At 44.5% G+C, this 23,512-nt stretch overlaps 1 long non-coding RNA gene across 2 annotated transcripts; it reads right to left on the bottom strand.

The window, feature by feature from the left end:
- Window positions 1-795: 795 nt before the first annotated feature.
- LOC140706803 (uncharacterized) lies at window positions 796-22,570 on the bottom strand. 2 transcript variants are annotated; one of them, XR_013544709.1, is made up of 5 exons: window positions 18,574-22,570; window positions 13,415-14,153; window positions 8,490-8,529; window positions 6,584-8,019; window positions 796-1,944 (listed from the first exon to the last, which is right to left on the bottom strand). It is a non-coding gene; the product is annotated as an uncharacterized LOC140706803 (long non-coding RNA). The 2 variants fall into 2 exon arrangements; XR_013544708.1 differs by having other exon boundaries at window positions 16,666-22,570.
- Between the last annotated feature and the right edge of the window lie 942 nt (window positions 22,571-23,512).

Consider the following 23,512-nt stretch of genomic DNA (forward strand, 5'->3'; position numbering starts at 1 on the left):
ACACACAGAGAGAGAGAGGAGTGAGTTGGAATGTCTCTTCCAATCCTCTTAGACAAAAGGCTGCCAGTTATTCACCATTCTCCCCCTTCTCCATTGCTTTATACTGAAACACATTGTTTCTGGGGGTGGGGGGTGAAGTAGGAATCTGTATACATAGAAATGTGACAAATCCCATCTCAAAAAAAAAATTGGAATAAAATTTAGTACATGCATTAAGTGATCCAATTAAAGCCAGAATAACAGTATTACCTACTGGCTGGAGGAAGAGGACGTTATCCTGAATTTGCTGTCCCAATGCTAAATGATGACCATCATTGTAATTTCAGAACTGCAGAGCTAGAAGGGATCATCAAGTCCAGCCCCTATGAAGGAGGCACAGTGGGAAATTGAAGTCCCAACCTTTCCCTAAATCACTGAGCTATCTGTCCATGTTTGATTGTGGATGGTGCCCTGGTCTCGCCTAGAAGAGCTTCTGCTTAATGGGTGCTCCAGGGCATTCCTTGCTGTTAATCAAAGCGAGAATCACTTTCCCCATGAACCTGAGAGAGAGAGCTGTGGCCCAGGGAGATGGAAGGAACCAGGAAGAAAATCTTGTTGGGATCGATTTGGCCCATGGGCCAGAAGTCCTCCATCTCAAGTGGATCAGAATGAGACTGACATGAGCATTTAGTGTGTGATTCTACATTTCAGGCTCAATATATGCAATAAGGAAAAGCAACTTGTAACTATTTTAAGTAAGTACGTATATTACTGACTGAATTTTTGTGGGATAGTGAGGGTGGCAAGAGGGATGCCTCTTTTTTTAATTTATTTATTTAATTTTTTTGACAATACATTACAAATAAATCTGGCTCAAGCCAGATGATGTGCTCTTGCCACAACAGTAGCATTTGTCTTTGTTTTCAGCAGCATTGCAGTTTAGCACAAAAATCATTTTAATACTAACCACGATCATTAAAAAAACACTATATCATTGCAGTGTTACTGCAATGTTGCATTGTAGCTCATAAAGCGAACAATATCTGGTAGCTAATGCAACCTTTGATGTGGTTCTCCTCAGTATTACAAGGTCTTCTGTCTTGGTAACATTTCGATTAAAGCAATCAGTATTTTTAACACGACTGTCTCATACTGTGTCACTCATGGTACTGCAATGATTAGAGGTGTCCATATTTGTGCTTTTGGGTGACAACTTCTAGACTTCACCAGGTAGTGTGGCCAGTGGGAGCTGCAGTTCAAAGAACACCTACTAATGACACACTGTATTTAGGGAAGGCTGTTGGAGGGAAGGAGGGAGGAGAAACCCAAGAATCCACTGTGGATATCAGGTGGTAAAAGATAGTGGACAATAACAGTGGATTTTGGGTTTTTTTCATTTATTTGGTTTTTATCCCATCTTTAAAGGTCATGACTAGCACTTTGAATAAGGCCCAGAAACAAACTGGCAGCCAGTGAAGCTGCTATAAAGAGGAAAGTGGTTACACCATCATGATAACCAACCCCAGTCATCAATCTGGCTGCAGCAATTTGCACTAGTTGAAGTCTCTGAATTGCCTTCAGAGGCAGCCCCACACAGAGTGCTTTGCAGTAATCCAAACAGAAGGTAATCAAGGAATGTGTCAGCACAACCAAGTGAGGCTTCTCAAGGAGTAGGCACAGGTAGCACACTAGTTTTAATTGCACGAATGCACTTCTGGCCGCTGCTGAGACCTGGACGCCAAGGCTCAGAGAGGAATCCGGAACTATCCCCAAGCTGTGCACCTGAGTATTCAGGAGGAGTGTAGCCCTTTCCAGCACAAGTTGAATCCCTGTTCCTTGGTCTGCCTCTTGAATGACTAGGAGCGCTTCTGTCTTGCCTTCATTAAGCTTTGGCTTGTTCACCGTCATCCAGTCCATCGTTGACTCAGACACTGTTTTAAGACTGAAACAGCTTTCTTGGGAGTTCTGTGGAAAGGAGAGAGAGTTGAGTGCCATCTGCTTACTGGGGACAATGAACCCCCAAACTCTGGACAACCTCTCCCAGAGGTTGTCATGTAGATGTTAAACAGCATGGGGGCAAACCCCCCTCCCCCACCACCATGTCTAGTTCCTGGCATAGATCATCCGCCAATGCAGACAAAGCAGTCTCTTAACCAGTCTCTCATAACCAAGCCTGAAGTCCAACCAAAATGGATATAGACAATCCATTCCATCCAGCTACCTCTGGAACTGAGAAACCACCACTGAATCCAGAATCTCACCAAAAAATTAAATATTGGAACTGGCCGATAACTGCCCAATACTAAGGGGTTCAGAGAAATCTTTTTCTGCTAAAGGTCCTAAAACAGCTTCCTTGAACCAAGGCAGATTATACCCTGCTTCAAAGAGGCATTCAGTATTTCAGTGTGGACACAAGAACTATCATCTCATGGGATCTTGGGGAAAAGGAGAAATACAATGTGAAGCACTGCATGGCAATAAGCCCCATTCAGAAGAGTTCTACTGGCTGATGCTAATACAGTGGCACCTCGCAAGATGAATTTAATTCGTTCCGCGGTTAATGATGTCTTGCGAAACACGTTTTCCCATAGGAATGCACTGAAATCTAATTAATGCGTTCCTATGGGCAAAAAGAGTCAGAACGAAGTCAAATTTGGTTTACAAAGGGTTTATTAAGTGTTTTTTAAAGCCATACATATTGTGCAGATGATTTTAAAAATTTTCAATCAAAAAAACTTTGTTTTTAAAACATCATAGAAAAACATTTAAAAAACAGCAAACATGAGGGAGGAATAAAAAACGGAAAACATTCTTCTTGCAAAGCATGCCCATAGGAACATTTGTCTTGCGAGTCATCAACCCCATTGCCAAAACCATTTGTCTTGCGAGTTTTTTGTCCTGCGAGGCATTTGTTTTGCGAGGCACCACTGTAAACTTGTCATTCTGCTACATAATGCTGCTGTGGTGTGTGATTGTGTTTGTGTACACATAAATACATACAAACACACTTAGTTACCTGCATTTTTGGATTGTCCTCGGAGTTTTGACCATGGGGATTAATAAGATGAGTATCCACCTCAGGATTTATCACTACACCATTGCAGACAAATTTACAAAAGGCTAAGCTATTTAGCACTTTAAAAATTAATGTAATAAGTTGAACAGAACATTTGAAACAATTGGCAACCAGTGTAGTTATTTCAGTTTTGGGGTGATGTGATAATAATACTGTGAACTAGGCAGCAGCCTAGATGCCACATTTTACAGCAGTGGAGATTTCTGGACACTCTGTGAGGGTTGCTCTATATAAAGTAACTGTAGATTAATCTCAGTGTAACTAAGGCAGTGTAACTGTTGCCAGATCAGGCTTAGTTAGAGACTGCTACAGCTGGCACGCTAAACATAGTAAAATGTTGTCTGCCTTGAGAAGTAGAAGACACTACCATCGATTTATTTATTAAATTTATATCCCCTGACCCTACCATGAATATTACTAGGATGGCAAATGACAACAGTAAAACACGACAACAATTATAATTGAAACAGACAAGTTAACAGTTTAAAATGCACCCTTAAAAATACCAACACCCACCAGTTAAAACCTACTTCAAAGCTGAAAGTTTTTCTGAATAAAACCATGTTTTCCTTGGAAGCAGGACCAGGCCTCTGGGTAGAAGAGTGTAGCATTATTGCAGAAGATCTTTGTCATGGTGAGGAGACTGAGGTCTGACTGCATAGCAACAGAAATGCAAATTTACTTGCATTCACTTCCTGTAAAGCTGAACCAGAGAATCTGGGTCTGTTTCGCTTTAAATGATCACACTTAAATCAAACTGCTTGTTTGCAATTCCATTTACAGCCCTGTAGGTGGCTCTGTTCAGAGAAGTGTACAGTATTAACAAGCAGTGATAAGGCTTCTTCTTCACTCAGTTCCTTCACTTGTCAGCTTCTGACACAGAACTTTGCTCTCCTTTCCTCAGCTCTAAACAATCATTCATTCAATCAGTCAATCGATTGATCAATCAATCAATCAATCAATCAAACAAACAAACAAACAAACAAACAAAACAAACAGAGTGTTGTCCAGGAGGAGATGCTTTAAAAAATAAAAGAAGAGTTTTGGCAGAGATCAAAGGCTGCTAAGAAAACTCCACAGTCCAGGAGATAAGAGGGCATGTCCATTTCATGGTTGAAAGTTTTCTTTTTTGTAAATTCGTTTTTAGTTATTGTTGTACCCCTGTTGTGAGCCGCCTAGAGTGGTCTATTGACTAGATAGGCGGGATATAAATAAAATAAATAAATAAATAAATAAATAAATTCTTATGGACTGAGAATAGGTTGAGAACCAGGAAACAGAGAGGAGGTGTCAATGGGCAATTTTCACAATGGAGAGAGGTTAAAAACAGTGTGCCCCATGGATTTGTCCTGGGACCGGTGCTTTTCAACCTGTTCGTCAATGACCTGGAGACAGGGATAAGCAATGAGGTGGCCAAGTTTGCACAAAACTTTTCCGGGTGGTGAAGACCAGAAGGGATTGTGAAGAGATCCAGAAGGATCTCTCCAAACTGGGAGCATGGGTGGCAAAATGGCAAATGTGTTTCAATACGTATAAGAAAATGTAGAGTAATACACAATGAAGTGCCTGGAGGCAAGCGGTGCAGCATGGCCTCTCCCAATTTGAAGAGACACTTGTTCAGCAGGCCCCGGCAAAGAGGCAGTCCCAAAAGCAGCAAAATCAGGGAGCTGGACAGGGGATAGATTGTATTTGTCTTCAGTGTGGAAGGAATTGTTACTCCTGAATTGGCCTTCTCAGCCACACTAAATGCTGTTCCAAGACCTCTATCCAGATCACGTTACTATAGTCTCTCGAGACTGAAGGATGCCTACACAAGCTCAATGAGGCAAAAAATCGAAACTTTATCAGCTGATGGGTTCTGAGCTGTCCGTGATGGGTCAAGAAAGAGATCTTGGTGTGCTGGAGGACAACTCAATGAAAGTGTCAACCCAGTGTGCAGTCACAGTGAAGGAGGACAATTCTATGCTAGGTCTCATTAAAAAGGGGATTGAGAATAAAACAGCTAACATTATAATGCCATTGCACAAAATGATGGCAAGGCCACACCTGGAGTATTGCATACAGTTCTGGTCGCAGCAACTCAAAAAAGGGATAGTGGAACTGGGAAAGATGCAGAAGAGAGTGACTCAAATGATGACTGGGCTGGGTCACCTCCCTTATGAGGAAAGGCTACAGCATTTGGGGCTCTTTAGTCTAGAGCAGTGGTTCTCAACCTTTTTGAAAGAAATGCCCCCTTGAGCCATTCAGGAAGTTATCATCACCCCCCTCCCCGCGGCGCTGGCGTGGCAGCATCATGGTGGCGGCACCAGATCCGCTGCCAGCACCAGTTGCTCTGGATCTGGTGGCGTGGGGAGGGGGGGATGATGATAACTTCCTCAATGGCGGCAGCAGTGGCACAGCATCTCCATCACCCCCCCTATTGACCCCTTCTGTTCCTTTGCCCCCGCATTGCCCGTTTTCATTCCATCACCACCCTGAAAATGAAATCGCACCCTGGGGGGCAATATTGCCCAGGTTAAGAACCACTGGTATAGAGGAAAGGTGCCTGAGGGGGGACATAATTGAGATGTATAAAATTATGCAGGGGATGGATAAAGCGGATAGAAGGAAGCTCTTTTCCCTCTCACGCAATACCAGAACCAGGGGACATCCACTCCAATTGAGTGTTGGGAGAGTGAAAACAGACAAAAGAAAATATTTATTTACCCAGAGTATTGTTAGTCTGTGGAATTCCTTCTTATAGTATGTAGTGATGGCATCTGGCCTAGATGCCTTTAAACAGATTTCTTTAAACAGACTGAACAGATTTCTGGAGGAAAAGTCCATCGCAGGTTACAAGCCATGATGGGGATATATACTCTCTAAGCTTAAAATGAAGGTACCTCCAAATGCCAGATGCAGGGGAAGGGTATCAGGAGACAGCTATCTAGTTGTCTCATGTGCTCCCAGAGGCATCTGGTGGGGCCACTGTGAGATACAGGAAGCTGGACTAGATGGGCCCTTGGCCTGATCCAGCTGGACTCTTCTTATGCTCTTATGTAACACCTTACAAACTACAGTGGTGCCTCAACTTACGAACTTAATTGGTTCTGGAACTCCGCTCGTAACTCAAAATGGTTGTAAGTCGAAGCACCATTTCCCATAGGAATTCATTGAAATGCAATTAATCCGTTCCAGCCAAAGAAAAAAAGCACCAAAAACCCCACAAAAACTGCAAGAGCCATCGGAAATGCGATTAATCTGTTACGGCTGAAGGGGGGGGGAAGAAAAACAAACCATGCAAGACACTTCGGAAATGCAAAAAAAGCAAAGCAAAAAGCAAACAACCCGTGCAAGACCCATTGGAAAGGCAAAAAAAGAGAAAACAAAAGAAAAAGAAAAAACAAAAGAAAAGCAGAAAGCAAACAAACCCCGCAAGACCCATCAGAAATAGGGGGCAGGAGCAAAAAGCAAACAAACCCTGCAAGCCCATCACTGCATAGATACATAATCCCACCACCCAGCCCCAAACCACACTGCAAAACCCACCCAGAACAATGTATTCGCGAAGGCTTTCACGGCCGGGATCTGATGGTTGTTGTGGATTTTTCGGGTTCTTTGGCCATGTTCTGAAGGTTGTTCTTCCTAACGTTCTGCCAGTCTCTGTGGCCGGTATCTTCAGAGGACTGGAGTAGGAACTCTGTCCTTGCTCTGTTGCTGTTTGTTGGATAGTTGAGTATTTATGGCTGTGGGAACAGCTTTTGTATTTTTTCAGGCTTCGTGGGGAACTGAACTCCCATTCTCTGACACTGCAGCCAGATGCCTCAACCACTGAGCTATCCAGCAGTACTGTTTGATTTGTTTATTCCTACTGTGTTTTAGCAGATCTCCAGCCTTAAAAGGAAGGTACTTCAAAATGCCAGATGCAGGGGAAGGGTATCAGGAGACAGGTATCTAGTTGTCTCATGTGCTCCCAGGGGTGTCTGGTGGGGCCACGGTGAGATACAGGAAGCTGAACTAGATGGGCCTGTGGCCTGATCCAGCAGGGCTCTTCTTATGTTCTTATGAGGCTTTACTGTGTGTGCTGGTACTGCCTTGATCTTTTCCACCCTTCATGAGGTAAGAGGCAAGGGGAAGATTTTTTGTGTGTGTATGCATGTGTGCACAACTTGTCCTTTTTTTTGTTTAGTCATTTAGTCGTGTCCGACTCTTCATCACCCCATGGACCAGAGCATGCCAGGCCTTCCTATCTTCCACTCCTTCCCGTAGTTGTGTCAATTTCATGTTGGTAGCTTCAATGACACTGTCCAGCCATCTCATCCTCTGTTGTCCCCTTCTCCTCTTGCCGTCACATTTTCCTAACATCAAGGTCTTTTCCAAGGAGTCTTCTCATGAGATGGCCAAAGTACTGGAGCCTCAGCTTAAGGATCTGTCCTTTCAGGGAGCACTCAGGGTTGATTTCCTTTAGAATTGATAGGTTTGTTCTCCTTGCAGTCCAAGGGACTCTCAAGAGCCTCCTCCAGCACCACAATTCAAAGGCATCAATTCTTCGGCGGTCTGCTTTCTTTATGGTCCAGCTCTCACTTCCATACATCACGACAGGGAAAACCATAGCTTTGACTATTCAGATTTTTGTTGGCAAGGTGATGTCTCTGCTTTTTAAAATGCTGTCAAGGTTTGTCATTGCTTTCCTCCCAAGAAGCGGGCATCTTTTAATTTCGTGGCTGCTGTCTCCATCTGCAGTGATCATGGAGCCCAAGAAAGTAAAATCTGTCACTGCCTCCAGATTTTCCCCTTCAATTTCCCAGGAGGTGATGGGACCAGTGGCCATGATCTTAGTTTTTTTGATGTTGAGTTTCAGTCCTACCTTTCTCCATTGGTTCAAGCAATCATATATCCAAACTGATGTAGAAGCCTCTCTGGTGGAGAGAAAAACTACAGATTGGATGGGACTCTGGTCTGTTTCCTATTTCTTGTTGCATCACCTGATCAATGCAAAAAATGTAAATCAGTCCACCCCAAACCTGTAGTATATATATCAATCTTCCTTCTATTCCCAGGCCTCTCTCTGTGTCTAGGCCACTGTTAGACACCAGCTTTGCTCCCCTGCCACAACAGCTTCACTCTCCTTTCATGCCTCTTTCATCTATATAATATAAGTAAAACCTACAAATATGTTCAAACTGAAACATTCTGGGCAGAGACTCATGTTTAGCCACCTGGTGATAAGGGTACCCCAGGTGGACAACTCTGGAAAGTGCTTACACTTCATTGTTTGGTTCTGTTATCATTTTGCCAAGTGTGAGGTGTAAACATAGGTAAACATGGCTGAACATAAGCATAATTAAAGAGCAGGTACAATTAAGCTATGCTGTCTGAAGGCATATAAAAACCAGATGCCTTAATTCAGGGAGTTTCACCAGGCCCAGATCCTGGAAAGGCGCTGCACACTAACCAATTCCTGAGGTCATCTGCTCACTGCTCCACAGGGATTTCTGGAAAGTAGAAAAGGCATAACATTAATCTTTCGATATACAGTCGTGTCCCGCTTTACGATTACCCCATTTAACGACGAATCCGCTTGACGGTGAGGTTTTTGCAATCGCTTTTGTGATCGCAAAACGATGGTTTGAATGGGGTTTTTCCACTTTGTGATGATTGGTTCCCTGCTTCAGGAACCGATTTTTGCTTTACGACGATCAAAAACAGCTGATCGTCGGGTTTGAAAATGGCCACCAGCTGAAGAAAATGGCCCCCGCTGTGCTTAGGGATGGATTCCTCGCTGCACAGGCACTGAAAATGGCCACCCCATGGAGGATCATCGCTGGACGGTGAGTTTTCAGCCCATTAGAACGCATTGAATGGGTTTCAATGCATTTCAGTGGGCTTTTTTATTTCCCTTTACAATGTTTTCGCTCTACAGCGATTTCGCTGGAACGAATTAACATCGTAAAGCGAGGCACCACTGTACTTTGCTCCTTTACTGTTCTTGTTTTATGTTCTACTGTCTCTTTTAACAAACTTAAAATACCTCAGATTCCTTACCTGCTAGAAGAGATTTTTAAACCTCCTACAGTACGCAGATTAGTTTGCTTTGTTATTGAGTGATCATATTTCACCATACCACTTCCAACTGCTCAAATACTCAGTTTCTCCAAAGAACCTATTTCTACCCCGAGGCTAAGAAAAAGCAGAAAGCATCTTTAACCTTCATTTTTAAAATTTCACAGGTTCTTTAGGACCAGCTACAAGAAAATAAACTTCCATCAATTAGCTTTAAGGTAAGTTTGTTTATTTGCTTGCTTCCAGTCTGATATTTGTTCAAGATAAAAATCAGTGGAGGACAGCTTTATTGTGTGGTTTTGCGTTTCTGCACAAACCATACAATTTGCCAATACTGCAAAAACTCTTTGCCCAAGATGCTATTCACCCTGAAGTGAGAGGGGACCAAAGATGGGGCCATATTAGCCCCTTTAGCAGGGCATTCAAACCCTGGGAGCAACCAGATTTTTATTCACAGTCCTACCAAATGTGTCTCCAGAGACAGTGATGTGACACTGAGATGGTCAGATCATTCCTTCTTTGTTCATCTCCTCCCTCCAGCTGATGCTTCTTCTAAAGCTGAGAGGATCTCTGGGGCTCATGTTCACAGAACTGAATGGGATCAATTTCCTCCCCATCCAATCTCCTCCCACCTCTCAGGCTTGGCATCTGTAATCGATCACTTATTTGCAGACAGGTTTTCCAGATGTTTATGTAAGAACATGAGAATTGCTTTGATGAGTCAGACCATGTAAGTCAATCTATTCTGCTTTCAACAGTCACTCACCAGATGCTTCTCTGAGCACCCACAAGCAAAGCATAAAGCACTGGCCACCTCCTGTTCGCCATGTCTTTATACATGCCAGTTCTATTTAACTCCCATGACAAATAGTCACAGAAGTGGGGGCTGCAATCCTATACGCTCATATTAGACGGTAAGTCTTTTTAAACTACTTTTGATCAGGAGTGTGCTGTTAGGCTGTCAAACCTTTAACTCCCATGAACATTTATTATAAATTTCCTTTTAAAAAAACTAATCTGTATTAACAGCCATTACTACACTATGTGATTCCATATATTAATTATTACACTATATGAAATGCTTCTGTCTCCTCTGAATCTCCTGCTGATCAACTTCTACTATTCTGAGAGAAGGAGAGAAAAATCTCTCTCTCTGCATAATTCATTTTTTTAAAATGAACTTCTACAATGGATACCTCATTTTCTCCTAAAGGAAAATGCTTTAGATCTTGAAGATCCTGGTTGTGTTCCTGGCCATATGTTGATCACATGATCAAGTGGGCATCAAGGAACACAACCAGCACCTAATTAATAAGCAGCCATTTGCTACCAAGACTTATGCAATTTGCCCCACACAAGTGCAAATAAGAAATAGGACCCTGGCCAGTAAGATGAAGGTCCCCCTAGGCACTTTTAGCTTTACAGAAGCCTTTACTGTGTGGAGTCTCTTCCTCCTATTTATTCCACAAACACAATGAAAAGTTATTATTTTCTTCTTCCCAGACAAAAGAGTATGCCAACAAAAATTCCCCCAGTCCTTCATGCTTCATAGTACTGGAGGCTGCAGCTGATTTATGAGGGACAAGATTCTCCCCGCAGTAGAACCACAGCATAATTAGTGAATATAAAATGCTATACTCCCTACAGAGATTCTATCCCCAAAGGGCAGATTCCCAGCCCCTGAGAAGGTTTTTGTTTCTTCCAAGAGGCACTCAGTCCCCAGCAGGATTAGAACACAGTTAATATTTTAAGAGTATTCTTGCCGTGCTGCGGGGGGGGGGGGGGGGAGAGACACAAATAAGTTCTGTGGGTTTTTTTTTCCAGCAGGCCTAGCTTTGAACGTGGGGTGTTCCACTCCTGTCAAGCCAGGCCTTAGCTGACAGTTTCCCCTTCACTAAACTGGCACAATTAGCCAATTCTTGCAGCAGGGCCTGTTCCATCAGAGACAGAACCAGAGAAAGCACAGATGTTGCAGTCTGAAATGTTTCAGCGGGGCTGCAATAGAAGGGAGACAAGGAAATGGCCGGTGGGGGGGGGATGGAGGGAGGGAGAAGCTCCATAGCAACTGCCCAAGTCTTCCCACATGCCAAGCGTCTCCTCTCAGTGCTTGTCAGGCAGTGGTGGAATCCACCCAGTAACACAGAGACAGGTCACGTCAGGGACGCTGCAATGTGCTGGGCACCTTTCCAGATCTATCTTCACCTCCTGGGGTGAGAGAAGCTGTTAACCAAGCACAAAGTGCACGCCGCTCACCGCCACCCACTCGTGCCTCACTACTTTTGGAAACAGGCACAGCGTCACAGGGGGAAGAGCAGCAAAGGTCTCTCCTTCTCCCTGACCCATCTGGGTCACCTGTAGCATAAAGTCAGAGGCAGCCGGTGACCCCTAAGGACATGCTGGGGGCTGGGGGAAGGCTCCCAGCTGTCCAGTTGAGGAGAGCAAGCATGAGCAGCCTTGGGGGGGGGAAGGGGGAGCAGGGTAAAGCACACTTGTCACAAGGTGTTGCTTGTTTTTATAGGAGACAAAGAGAGAGAATGTGGATATCTCAGCATACGTGAGTATATTTCACCAACACAGCCAATCACATGGATGCATATGTGCATAGGTATGCATCGACAGCATGCATATTCATACGCATGCCTTCAAAAGAATATTCAGCATATACAATTGACTAGAACAGATTCATTCAGAACCTCCGCACCTGTGAGAGACACAAGGAAGGAGAGTTTGTGGACTAAGCCTGCTAGTTGTAGGCTTTGTGGATGTGCCTTCTAGAGTGCACATAGAGTGTCTCTGTCTATGTGGAAGGAGGCGGGCAGAAAGGTGACTGCCACAGGTGGGAACACAGGGTCCAGTCACGATCTGGGCTGCAGCTGTTGACCTTTGTCCAGAATTGTGTACACAGGGTAAGCCTATGGTGGGTTGTCGATAAACATGAAGAACACCAGCAGAATATTCTTCCCCTTCAGGCAAGTATGTAAATTCTTTGCAGAATGTTTACTCAGTGCCTGTCCTTCCCCTAATGCTCTTCTTACATTTGTCAGAGCTCGACATATTGACGGCCACTCAAGGCAGACTGGGACTAGGCAGAAGGTGGTTCCCCCTGAAATTCTGGAAGCAAGGCACGCCCCATCCCAGTCCACAAGCCGCCTCTGGCTGGCTGGCTTGGGCAGTCTTTTACCATCACTGATATTTCTGACTGCATTTAAATGACAATATCCAGAGACTGAAGCAAGTCACATATGCCAAGAGCTTTTTAGTCAGCGGAGAGCTTACCAGACATTTCCAGAAAGTCCTGTGAAGTCTGACACCAGGCTGCAGGTTCTGAACTGAATCAGGAGCTATGCTGTGACCTTTGACTCTAGGTCCCAGAAACAACTTCCTGGAATCAAGGCTCTTGGTTCTTAATTCCTAAGTGTATTTTGCACTACAAATTAACAGCTTGTAGCATTCTGATGTGTCTGCACTTTTAAGTTACTGAAAGGAAATATTTTAGTTACATTGGAGTAATGAACTATCTGCCATCAGTAGTTTTGACCCATCTGGATAAAGTTTTAATTGACTGGCCTTCACTTAGTGCAAAGGTTCCCAATCTTGGGTCCCCAGATCTTTTCGGACTAAAACTCCCAGAAGCCTTCACCACTAGCTGTGCTGGCCAGGTGCAGGGGTATTTGGACATGATATTTTAGGGGAGTGGTTCCCAAACTTGGGTAACCCAGGTGTTCTTCCTCGTGGTCTCTGTGAATGCACACACATGGGTTTAATCTGCGCCTGTGCTGGACCTCTTGGACCTTTCTAGAGCTTAAAGATATGTGATTAGTGGGACGTTCCCCCATGCAGCGCATGCTCCACCCACCTGAAGTCCCCTCAGTTCCTTTTAGCCGCCACTTAGGTCAGACCAATCTTGACGACTAGAGCAACTTTTTATTGCAATCACTATTTTTCTTGGTGTCTTCTTAGGCTTCTTCATCCTATTTCTTTAATGTTTCCACACAAGTTCTCTTCTGTTTTAAACTTCTCCCCGTGGTTTCTTTCTACTATCGTTTTCCCCCTTTCTTTTTTGCCATTGCCTATCTTCCCGTGCCTTTTTTTATGCCCCCCCCCGGTCCATTTAAGCAGTGCGTGTTGTGCGCAAATAAAATCCTGCTTTCAGATGGCCACGACCGCTGCCTTTTTTGCTTGGGGGCAACAACAAACCCATTCCTGCCCAGAGTGTAAAAAGCTCACCAAACCTCCCCTCAAGCTCTGTCTCCAACATCTCCGCTCTTTTCTCTAGGAGAAATCCCTTAAACCATCCACCGCTTCAATGGAGCCTACCTAACTCCTGTCCCTAGACAGGAATTGCCTTGGTCCATGTCGAGCCTGACCACTCCAGCTCCTAAACCAAAAGAGCAGTCTAAATCCTCTTCAAGGTCAAAGTAGGCATTGACATCGAAGTCTTCCTCGACACAGATTCAAGCCCAGTCACCTAAGAAGAAGAAGGACAAAGATGGTTTGATAAAGGCTAAGAAATCATCTAAGCTTACTCCACTTACTCCACCTCTACCAGACCTTCTTTCACTGATTGTGGAAGAGTCCTTCAGAAAGGTCCCTGACTCTTTCTCAAAGGTGGTAGATCCATTCCTGCTACCTCCGGGCCAGGCTCTGGTTTCTGTGGTGAGCCTTTCGCCTAGTCTTGGCCCTTTGGTGGCTGATGTTCTCTCAAGCCCGGCCTCAGCCCATTCTAGCCCTGCATCTTCAGGGTGGGCAACAATGGTTCAGCTTTCCAACGCGGAGTCTTCTCCGTACTGGTCTCCTCCTCACAAACATGCATCAAAGAGATGTCATCTTTCACAAGACTTCCAAGATCCTCCACCTCAGCAATTCTACTACTTCCATGAGACCTCTCGATATCATCTCCTGTTAGATTATTGGGATCCTTATTATGGTGAATATGACTGGTACCAGCATTGCACAGCTGATATCGACCCGCATGCCGTATCATCCCATTACGATGAGCCAAAGAGAATTTGGTACCGGATGAGGTGCTCATTGTCAAGGTCACAAAATCCATTCCCTATGGACAAAAGGAGAACAAACTTTACACATCAACCATCTTGAACTGCTTGCCATCATCAAGGCTTTTTGTGCCTTCCATCCTCTTATAGTACATCGGGCCGTCCAGTTGGCCATGGACAATATGACCGCACTATACAATCTAAACAAACAGGGGGCACTCACTCCCTTTCCCTCCTGTACCTAGCAGTCCACCTTTGGGAGTGGTGTTACACCCACCACATCTTTCCTGTTGTGGTCCATGTTGCCATTCACAACAACTTCATGGCGGACTACCTCAGTCACCTCACTACCTGAACTCGCGAATGGGTCTTGGACAACACAGTTTTTTCTCAAGTCTGCCAATGTTGAGATACTCTTACTCTCAACGTCATTGCCACACAAGAGAATGTCAACTGCGCCCAGTACTGTTCCAGAGTGCGAAAAAGCATAAACTCTCTAGGAGATGCCTTCATGGTCAAGTGGGAATCCCGTCTTCTATACCTCTTTCCTCCCATTCCTATCATCCAGAGGACAACAATCAGGCTCAGGCAATTTCTTTCCAATGTCATCCTCATAGCCCCATGGTGGGCACGTCAACCTTGGTTCACCCACCTGAGAGCAATGTTTAGTGATCTCCTTCACCTCACTCGCCTTCCACAGCTACTAACTCAGGACAACGGCAGACTCTACCACCTGGACCTGGAGTCCCCCAATCTCACCGCGTGGAGGATTCATCCTCCATAGCAGCTGTTCTAGACAAGGTCAGAAAGCCTTCGACTCAGCTTCTGTATAAATGGAGGATTTTTTCCATCTTCGCTGCTTCCAAGGGACTTTCTACAGCACCTGTCTCTCTTGAGACTCTCCTTACCTTCCTCCTCCACTTCTTTCGTCTTGGTCTTTCACATTTCACCTTAAAGGTGTACATTTCCGCTGTCATAGTGCATCAGCCACTGAACTCTGATTCTGCTTGACTTTTCTCTCATCCTACTTTGAAGAAATTTCTTAAAGGCCTCCAAAATATTCGTCCTCTTAAAGGCCTCCAAAATATTCGTCCTCCTCAACAACAACCACTGCCACAATGGTCTCTCCAGATGGTCCTCAATGCGCTCACTCGTCCTCCCTTCGAACCACTAGCCACTACCAATTTCAAGCTTCTTTCCCTCAAGACTCTTGTTTTTTGTTGCCATCACGTCTGCCAGACGGACTAGCAAGTTAACAGCTCTCAGAGCTGATGCCCCATATCTCCAGTTTCATCCTGACAAGGTTAACCTGTATCCAGACGTCACTTTCCTACCTAAAGTTGTGTCAGAATTTCACCTCAACCAGCCTCTTGTCCTCCCTTCCCTTTTTTTCATCTCCAACATCAGATCTAGAGCGCATGCTCCATAATCTAGATGTCAGATGCTCGTGGCCTTCTGTGTTGACAGGACTAAATCTTTCAGAAAGTTTCCTTGTCTATTCATCTGTTATCATGGTCCTTGCAAAGGTTCTCTGTCTTCCTCCCAAACTTTATCTCGGTGTACAGTCAGGCAATTACCTTGTCCTATGAACTAGTGGGAAAACCACTACCAGAAACTGTTAAGGCCCACTCCACCAGGGCTGTCTCTACCTCTACCGCCTTTCTCTGTGGTATTGATGTCTCTAACATCTGTAGAGCTGCCACCTGGTCTACTCCCTCAACATTTGTGACTCACTATTGGCTAGACGTCAAAGCCAAGAATGAAGCTGGCTTCAGCAGGGCTGTTTTTACCTCCTTTTTAACATGACATCCCACCAACCAGTAAGTGAGCTTGCTAGGCACCCATTCGTGTGCATTCTCAGAGATCACAAAGAAGAAAGAGGGGTTACTTACCTGTAACCATGGTTCTTCGAGTGGTCCTCTGTGAATCCACACGTCCCGCCCGTCCTCCCCTCTGTCCATCACATTGTTGTCTCTAGCTACCTTTTTGGCAGGGGCGGACTTTTTGGGAACTGAGGGGACTTCAGGCGGGTGGAGCATGCGCTCCATGGGGGAATGTCCCACTGATCACATGTCTGTAAGCTCTAGAAAGTTCTCAGAGGTCCTGCGCAGGTGCAGATTAAACCCATTTGTGTGGATTCACAGAGGACCACTAGAAGAACCATGTTTACAGGTAAGTAGCCCCTCTTTCTTGGACTACAATTTCCAGAGGCCTTACTGTATCAGCTGTACAGTTACTGGGTTTCTGGGAGTTGCAGTCAAAGAACATCTGGAAACCACTGTTCTAGGGGGAAACAGCTATCTTCTTTTCTGGTCTTCCCCATAGCCACAGGCTCTTGAATTGCCTTGTCAAGAAGCCTTGTGGTGGTGCTTTTAGAAACTCCAGATCAGTCTGTGATAAACCAGGACTGTTCAGGACTTGATTTGAAGGAAAGATCTAGCCTAGCTTGTATTACCAAGAGCTGAACAGGTTCCTGGATGTTGATTTTCATTAGCTCTTTTTGCATAGTTTCTCTGCACATGCAAGTTATACCAGCATATCTCTGTGTAACTTTGACATACTTACACACACCTTGGAAAAACTCCTATGGACACTCTTGGGGGCCAGGAAGCCATGACTGCCATGTCAGGGAGATGGGACATCACAGAATGGCTGCCACAGAAGCAGAGGCAGTCTCAAAATTTGGTACTGCAACAGAACACCCACTTCAGAAGGAAAAAACTGTTAAGGTTGCAAGACGGGTAATCTGCTTCCAAAAATCTGACTATAAGGTGGAGATGGTGTCTGAACATCAAAACGTTAATTCTTCCCAGATTTTTCTCAGAAAACAGAATGCCCGTTTCACAAAAGGAAAAAAAATTACATTTACCAAACTACCCATCCAGATCATTTAAATAGTCCATCCTGCCCCAAACTTATATCCTGCTGAAAGATGTAGGGATCCCAAGGGCCAATTAACCCAAACCTCTGTCTGTGCAGGAAACCCACAGCTATAACTCCGGTCTCTAGGAGATCTGATTTATCCAGTCTCTGTTTTAAAAACTCAACAAAAGGGAGTCCAACACCTGCCAGGGCAGTCCATTTCCACCATCAAACAGCTCATCTCCTTTCTTGCAATTTGAAGATAATGGTTTAAGTCCAACCTGCTGAAAAACAACTTCTCCCATAATAGCACACACACACACACCCCGGCCAGAATCCAGCTGGAGAGAAGAGGCACATGGAAGGGTGATCACACTGCAGTTTCTCCTGCAGGCTCTTTTGTTTGTAACCTATCAGAGAAACAGCTGCATGACCAGACTTGACACGTGAAGGACAACCTGGGGTGTGTGTGTGTGTGTGTGTGTGTGTGTGTGTAATCACACTTGTACAATTGCATAAGTGAACAGGATCCTCACCAGTGAGTTTCTCCTGAGATCATTTATCCCACATAATTATCCCACTCAACAACTGCTCCAATTCAGCTGCCCTTCAAATAATGATGCCACAGAAATGGGTAAATAAATTTCTCTTCACTACAACACTTCACTACAACAGCAGTCCTTTTAATAAGTGCCCCCTACACAAATTACTAGCCTAGGAAAAAATGCCAATTGCCTGCTTTTTATTTGTCAGAGAGGCTGATGGAGGATGGACAGAACACTCTGTTCCCTCCTTTGTACGCCCCAACAGCGGCAGCCTAGAACTGCAGGCTATAAATTCAGCAGTCTGTCGAAGGAGACATTTCCTGCCTGCTTCTACAGCTCCAGCCAGCCCCCTTGGTTTCTTTGCTGAGTGCTCTGGAAGAGGCTTTACGGTACTGGGGAATCATGCTGTCAAGGCGTATGCAGTCCAGGCATATCCAGCCTATGTAAATCTATCTGAAGACCTTGCTTGGCCTATGTAGGCAAACTTTTTGATTAGACAAGGTTGCCAGGCCACATTCCCCTTTTGACTAGGGTGTCAATCATGGAGCCACACTGCACCATTCAAAATTAATTAGCAGGATGCTGGGGTCTGTGTTGAATCAATGGATATGCCATAAATTCTCCACTTCATCACCAGCAATTATATTCTCACTCAAAAGCCATCCTGCTCTTACCACCATAGCCGGGACAAATGGTGGGCAGGATATCAGCAGTCCCTTCTAGGCTGCATGTTTTGTTGTTATTGTTGTTGTTTTACTGAGTCTCAGAATTTGAGCTCAGCCACCAAGATGTTTAGTCTACTACAGGATGCCCAAGGCTTTGATTCTAGGGCATCAATGTCCAACCAAGCATGGATAGAGATGATTTGTGGTCTCCAGACATGCAGCAGGAAGAAATGGGAGCACCAAGGAAATTTCAGGGGTGGGGAGCCACACGCAGTTATGTTCCTTTGAAAATCAACAACCCAGTATTTAATATCAAAGACTGACAATCAGAAGTAGCTTGTATTGTGTTGATTGCTATTATTGTACTGAGCCAGAGTACTTCAGGAGACCTGGGTTCAAATACTCACCTGGCTATGAACTTCACAGGGTGACCTTGGGCCAAGCATAGTCTCTCAGTTACTTTGTACATGTACTGCTTTTCAAAAAATAAAATAAATTATTTTTTAAAAAATGCTGAAAGCTGCTCATAGCAAAGCAAGACAGAAAATTAATAATACGTTCTTACTAAGAAAAATTCAAACAGCTTCATAACAAGGAAATAAAGCATCAATAATAAAACATGATCATCAATAACATAACAAGCAAATACATCACCAATACCAAAACAGTTAATAAATAAGCTCATTACCAGTGTTTTTAAATGAAGAGGGCACCTCCTTCAAGTCTTGCAAGTGAGCAATGTTTGGAGAAGAGGAGAACACCACCACTACAAAGGTTTTCAAAGAAGGAAGGCTAGGCCAGTGGCCCATCTTGGGTGTCACTATGAGAAGGCAGGGTCATCTTGGAGCTTAGATGTTAAGCAGCAGCAGAGCTGTCGTCTCCTTTGGTTCTGGGGACCTACCTGTCATCCTGCTCTGCCCCACAGGATTGCTGTGAGGATGAAGTGTGAAGGAGCAGAGCCGAGTACAGTAGTCCTTGAACTCATGGAAAGAAAGGCAAGCTGTAAATGTAACAAATAATAATGCTGATGGTAATGGTCCTTAAAAATAGTATTTTTAAAAAAAAAACTTTTATTGTTTTTAAAAGGTAAAGCATGTGGTTGGAGGTAAATAAACACACCCATCCTTCAAATCGACGGTCCTCTAGACCAGTGGTTCTTAACCTTGGGTTACTCAGGTGTTTTTGAACTGCAACTCCCAGAAACCCCAGCCAGCACAGCTGGTGGTGAAGGCTTCTGGGAGTTGCAGTCCAAAAACACCTGAGTAACCCAAGGTTAAGAACCACTGCTCTATAGCCATCTGTTACCCAACCAGGCACACAGACCAACACATTGAGAGCTGATTCTTCATACGCATCCCCAGCATCACTGATCTTACCTCTTCTTTGCTTTTACTTTATGTGGAGATTTTAGTTTCGCTGTGGCTTAGGGAGAAATACAACATCCAACCTCTTATTCCGAGGCAGGAGTTCTGCCTTCACTCCTCAGCCACCTTCTGTTGCTTTATACCTTCAGGGCCTCCACATCACAGCCATGGGCCACTCCAGTCCATGCACCATATCTTTGCCACTACTGCCCCATTTCACAGGAACCAGGGCTTATAATCTAATCTAGTTTTTTGTTTCTCTGCAATGTCCTCCTTTTATATCCTGCTATTGTGAAGAAGCAAATGTCTATGAACTGAGAAGACCTCACAGGGGAACTACTTTCATCAATTGTACAGAATTATTCCCTGAAGTAAGCCTAAAGCTGCCCAGAGACCTTTGGGTAGTGTGGGTGGCATATAAATTAAATAAATAAATAAACATATAAATTAAATAAATAAATAATCCTAGATTAGATAACCTTACCTAAAAGCCTATGTGACAGCTGTGATGGTGAGAGCATCTTTCCCCTGCAATCCCAGAGTCATACACAACAGACTCATCCTAGTCTGGTGTACAAGATGGAATGATAGACTAAAACTCTGAATTTAAATCTCTGCTCAGCCATAGAAACTCACCAGGAATAGCACTGGTAAAACAACACCTTAAATAACTCACGCACCTGGAGAACTCAATTACGATTGTCATAAGTCAGATCAGACTTGACAACACAATAATGGGAGTTCAATTCCCCGCAGTGCCTCCTTGAAAGGGGCTGGACTCAATGATCCACAGAGTTCCTTCCAGCTCTGCAGTTCGAAGATGATGATGATGATGATGATGATGATGATGATGATGATGATGATGATGATGATGATGATGATGATGATGATGATGATGATGATGATGATGATGAGTAGTATTATTATTATGGAGGAAGCTTCCTAAAATCAAGAGGTGATGTTAATGGGTAAGCAGATGCATGTGGGAGTAGGCAGCTTTTCATTTATTCAGGCCAAAAGCTATATATGGATATAAAAATGTAACCTGCCCACATGCTTTGAAATGTGCTCAGAAATGGCACAGCACAACCAGTGGCACTGTTCCAGAACTGGTGAGATGAGCTCCCTATGGCTAATTCCTGGTCAGCAACCTAGCAGCTGCATTCTGAAGGAGGAGAAAATCCCACAAGATCTTCAAAGGCAACCACATGGACAACATGTCACAACAATTTACCAGTGCAATCCTGACTCAAAGATGCACTGGCTGTAGGCAGTTATGATTAGGGGCACGAGCCACTTCTGCCAGCAGAAATGCCCTTCTGAGAGCACAACCCTCTTCTGCTGGGTGAGCTCAGAAATCTGATGACAAAACAATCTGCTGGCAGAATGGCTCAGCTGGCCAAGATATGCCAGCAGACGTTGACGGCGAGTGGAAAAGTCAGAGAAGAGGTTGAGCTAGGGAGAAGCTGAGTTACACCAGAACCAAACCTCTTCCAGGCCAGGAAAAGAGGCACAATGTTGCACAATGTGTGGAGCAGTGAAAGGGGAGCCCCAGCTTATTTCCAGCAGCCTGGAAGGGAATGCAGCACCGACCGCTGCATCTAACCTAATTCAACTCAGCAGATCTTTGGCCATCTTGGCCTATAAGAATTTGACCCTAAATCTCCATATTACCTGGGTATGAATAACTGTGCCTTAGCACCATATATGTGCACACACACAAAGAAACATACATACATATATACTGTATATGTAGTCAATGAAATTTAACGAAGAAGGCGAACTGGCTGAAGTACACTAGTACAGTAATTGGTTTGGGTGCAGCATAACATCAAACCACCATATCCACAGTCCAGTTAGAGACAAACAAGGAGAATGAGAGTCATCACAAGGGTTGTCAAGGGTTGTTTTTAATAAACGGCATCATGACCACCAGCTCTTTCAAAGTGACTAAGAGCCTCCCTCACCCCCTTCAATCCTCTTCTCCTATAGGCTATTAAGAAAGACAATGAGACCTTTACTCCACCAAGGATCATGAAGGAAATTCAGACAGATCCATGCACTTCTAAGCTAGTAATATTGACGTCAAGGTGGACACAAGCAAATTTATTCTCCAAAGGCTTAGGAGGTCAGTCCCTACAAGCCATCAAGGTTTGTTCTGTATCATCAAGGATTGTTTTGCATCACTGGGCAAGCCAAGACAGAGGAGGGTTTATGTCAACAATAAAATTTAGCAGGCAATATTTTTTTTATTTAGAATATTTTTACCCCACCTTTCTCTTTAAAAGGACCCAGGATGACTTACATTATTAAAAGGCAATGTTTAAAGCTAAAAACAAGAAGTATATATAGGCCACTTAAATCATTAAAAGACAATCTTTATAGCTAAAAATGAAAAGTATACAAATATGAAAAAGAATCAAACAAATACCACCCTGAGAAATGGTAAACAAAAGGAATATTAAAATGCATTCAAAGCAGTAATGCATAATAAACCATTTAAAAATTCCACTTAGGGAGCTAAGACAGACCTCTCCAGGAAGAGGTGCAGCTGATGCACTACTTTAATTGTGCAAATGCACTCCTGGCCACCCAGACTCAGGAACTAATTCAGGGTCACCCACAAGCTGCACACCAGTGTTTTTAGAGGGAATGTAACCCCATCCAGCACAGACTAAATCCCTATTCCTTGCTCTGCTTTTTGACTATCCAGGAGCCCCTCTGTCTTGTTTCGATTAAGTTTCAGATTATTCAACCTTGTCCAATCGATTGCTGATTGGACAAGGGTGGACACCGATCTAGAGCCAAAACAGCTTCCTCAGATTTAGGTGGCAAGGTGAGGTAGAGCCGGGCATCATCCACATGCTGCACAAATGCAATACTGATGCTAATGTTTCCTCACCATCAGGGCAGGCTCGTTTTTGAGCTGGACCTAAATAGATTTCGCCACTGCTTACATCCAGGCTATCTCCTGACTGCTTCATTGCTCTCAGCATCTTGGCACACCAAGAAACAAAGAGGCCCTTTTCAGAGGGAGGGGGCATTATGGAGTGATGCCAGCTGCTGCCCAAGTCATCTCTACACCCTACAAGGCGACTAGGACTTTGCCTGAAGGTCACGTTATCTCGCTGGCTAAGCTCTGAAGATTCTGTGTGCCCCCAGGGTGGACCATTACTGCAGCAGATGTAGTCCTGAGAAAGCTAAAGGATTTGGTATAAAGGATTAAGGATTTGGGTTGGAGGCAAAGTAGAAAGTTGACATACTTTGGGCGTTTTTAGGGCCGGGAAGGGGGGGAGGGGAAGACACCATTCTTCCCCTTCAAGGATCTTTGCTTCAGCTCAAGGTGGAACATGATTTTTATCAGGCTACTGGGATATTTCTTATCATCTAAGCACGACCTTTTCCTTACAAGCAAGGGCTTCCAAAGCTGCCAGAGGGGTGGGGGTGGCTTCCCAGCATATCTAATGTTACACAGCAAACACGCCTCCTCATCGTCTGGCACCTGTTGCTTCCCCCCCCCCGCCGCCGCCCCCTTTCTCCTTTACACTATATTGTAGGTTACTCTGCATTCGGAGAAGCCGCTCTTCCAGACCTCGCGGCTACAGGTTCTGCACCAAAACGCTATCATGGACTTTCAGACCTTCTCAATTTTGGAGGCTGGAAAGTCAGAGCAAACGCTTTTGTGCTTCGCAGCGGCTCCCCCGCTCGCCACATGCTCGCCTTTGCAGAATCTGAAGCGAGAGGAGCTGCGTCTTATTAAAGAGAAAAAAAAACGCCGGAGAGTCACACGTAGCCACAGCGCCACCTGGCGATGCCTCTGCGGCCACGATTTCATTTGTGCCACAAGCACGCCGGGATTGGAGAACCGCCGTTGTGGCACAGAGCGTTACCTCTACAACGTTACAACGAGTCGTTGTCCTTCTGTTCAAACCAACACCCTATCATTCTTGCTGTATCTGCATCTCTTATATTCAATTGAGAT

The sequence above is a fragment of the Pogona vitticeps genome, chromosome 4 (genome assembly GCF_051106095.1).
Source record: "Pogona vitticeps strain Pit_001003342236 chromosome 4, PviZW2.1, whole genome shotgun sequence".
NCBI classification, from domain to species: domain Eukaryota; kingdom Metazoa; phylum Chordata; class Lepidosauria; order Squamata; family Agamidae; genus Pogona; species Pogona vitticeps.